The following is a 3,143-nucleotide window of genomic DNA, read 5'->3' on the forward strand; positions in this document are numbered from 1 at the left end:
ACCTGGGCTGAAAAAGTGTGTACAGTATATACTCTGTGTAGGTCTGATAAAAGTATTCGAGTCAAAGTGTCATATGGATACAAACTCTCATGATTTTGTATTGTGTGTTTTTTCTATGTTCTGCTTTATTGAAAGAAATCAGATGCTCTTCCTGAAACTTACCTTAGCTGATTCTTCAGCTAAACCAGACAGACTTCTGAAATTCTCAAATATTATCAAATCTTGTTGGTGCAGAGGTGGTGAAGCCCATTACCAACAGATTCACAGCTGAAATTGCTGTGAAAAGGGCTTCTACCAAATATTACCATGTGGGTGAAAATGTATACAATTGTAATATTTCCTTTATTCCCATTGAAAGTATAACATATGTGGTGTGAGAAAGAGGTCCTCATTTAATTGCATGAAACTCTGGCACTGGCGCAACAAACTGAACAAAGTTCAAGGGGGTATACGCTTTCTGTAGACACTTTATTTCCTCTTTTTCCATACTCTAAGAAATGATTTGGGAAACCTGTGGGACACTGGAGGTCATTATACATGAGCCTCTTTCTGCACCTTTTAAGCCATTGAAACCTAGTTGCCTTGTTACAAGGTCTAATATTACAGTAGGTGTGGTTTCCGTCTCCTAATTTCTGAGAATGATCAAATTGGGGAATAAGTTGTAGGGAATACCACTCTTGCACTTCTAAGAAAAGACTATCTCAAATGAAACTCGTTATAGAAAGACATCTTGTTGAAAAATTCTTTATTTTTTGTCATTTCTAAAGAAAAAACATTCATCAAGTCCTTCACAAATGTTTTGTTTGTGACTTTCTCTGTTGATCCCTTTCACACTCAACTGAACTATGTGTTATGTCTTGTAAACGTAATCAAACATTTCACTTAGGTGTGTGGGTTAACACAAACCCATATTGTATGAAACATTCAGTTTTTCATTCAAGTTTTTTCTAACAATTGCATCCATGCTAGGACTACAGTAAACAACACTTTTTACTAAAGTAAATGAAATTGTTCATTTAACAAGACACATTGTTTTAAATGTATGCAATACGACGACACTAAAAACAACACTGAAACTTTTCATTGAAATACTGGACGAGATTGTGCATATTCAATGGATTTCTCCTGGTGCTTTTTTTCATCAGTCTTTTCATATTCTTGTTCTCTACTCAGGTGTCTCCTGTTCCTTTGGTGATGTCTGCTGTATACACATGGTATCATACACTTGAGCAAAGTGTGATACCACCGTTTGTTCTTCTCCTAAAATAAAGATGAACATTGACAAAAGTCAGAAGCACTCTTTTCTTTGACAGATGAACAAAACAATGCAAGAATAACCATACTCTCTGTTCCTTACTCATTTCTACCTACCTGTTTGACCACTTTGTCTGCTTCAGTCAGGAAAGGGTGCTGGGGCTGACTCTGAGCAATCTGAGAAGAGCTCTCTGTGATCTTCTCCCCTACAGTGGCTACATTGTACTCTGTTTGAAATCCAGGTATCGCCTCCGGTAAGTTCCCCGGTCCTTTTTGGGACTTGAAAGGGTAGAATCATTTTGTGACTACATTTCCTTGTCATGCACTGATATGTTCTGGTTTGTGTTCGATTACTGCAGGCGTTCAAGTACTTTCTTTTTGTTCTAGATTGGCAGTGTTTGAGATGGTAGGAACTTGTCATATTCTCAACTCTGAATGCTCTGTAAACATACTATTTTAGCAATTCTTAGAAATCTGAAAGCAGTGTTACCTGTATCATTTTTTGTCTTGGTAGTAGTATTGCAGCTCCAACATCAGCACTTAAATAATGGTTTGTGATGTTACTTGTCCTTGGAGTTAGTATACTCCTGAGAAGTCAAGAGAAATCTTACGTAAGCATTAATTATGTTTCACTTTTGAAAGCAAAGTACGTGTCAAGTACTTTGAAGGCATTTGTTGATACTTTTAAGCACTTTCGTTGATTATTATTATCCTTCAATTAGTTATTACAAGTCCAACATTCTCTACATGATCTCACTCCATATTCAGAATGTGGGAATACAGTTGTTTTAAGGAAATGCCACTGAATAGATAGTAGCTGCACTCTACAAAGATGAATTTGCTAATTAATCAGTCAGGGACACAGCTTATACTTCAGTAGTCTTAGATCATGTAATGATGATTATTGTACTTTATAACTAGCAAAATCCCCATATCCTGTTCATTGCCCCCTTTTCAGTTATGTGGATTGACTTATCCCTGAAGTGGTTAATTCTCACCTTGACATCTCATAGAACAACTGAATCTCTACCAAGGGTGAATGTGTCCTTCCTCTTAATGTCTAAAAGAAAAGGTTAAAATTCATTGAAGCAAAATGCAACAACCCAAAATGTTGGGGAGGTCGTTTCCACAGTTATTTCATATGACAGTGCTTGGAGTGAAACTACATGACCATGGTGAAGAAGAAAAAACACTTTACCTTGTTCCTCCTGACTGATGTCCTTATGCGTGTTTTGCACAGTTGAGCGTTTTGTGTCTTGTCGTCTGTGTAGGCAACAGCCCTCTTCCCTGGGATAGAACTAGATGATATTTAGACACGTTAATTTGACTTCTCCATTGCTCACATTGATGTGGATATGATTATAATGCTCTGTTTTGTGGGCTTCCCAAGAAAACAATAAATCCCTTACTACTTGTTCGAAATGCAGTAGCACAGATCCTAACAAATACAAGAAAGAGAATATCATTCCTGTTTTGAAAAAACTTCACTGGTCACCTGTATTATCTAAGATAAATTTGAAAGTTCTTTTACTTGTTTTTAAAGCTTTAAGCGACCTAGCACGTCTGTACCTTAATGAATGTCTGTCTTCATATGTTCCTATACGTGACCTGAGATCTGCACATACTGGCCTATTGCAAATACCACATGTGAAATGCAGAAAGAGTGGAGAGGCTGCTTTTTGTTTTTATGCTTCTAAATTATGAAACTCACTTCAACTTTTTATTAGGCAGTCAAGCTCGGTACATTGTTTTAAAAAACATTTGAAAATGTTGCTTTTAGTTAAAATGGTTCTTTGTTCTTTCTATTTCTGTTTCTTTTTTTAGTTCTCTTTAATTGTTCTTATTTTATTACGACTTTCCTAATTTTTATTTATTTAGTTGACATGTAT

This window comes from Lepisosteus oculatus, unplaced genomic scaffold (genome assembly GCF_040954835.1).
Source record: "Lepisosteus oculatus isolate fLepOcu1 unplaced genomic scaffold, fLepOcu1.hap2 HAP2_SCAFFOLD_56, whole genome shotgun sequence".
Taxonomy (NCBI): domain Eukaryota; kingdom Metazoa; phylum Chordata; class Actinopteri; order Semionotiformes; family Lepisosteidae; genus Lepisosteus; species Lepisosteus oculatus.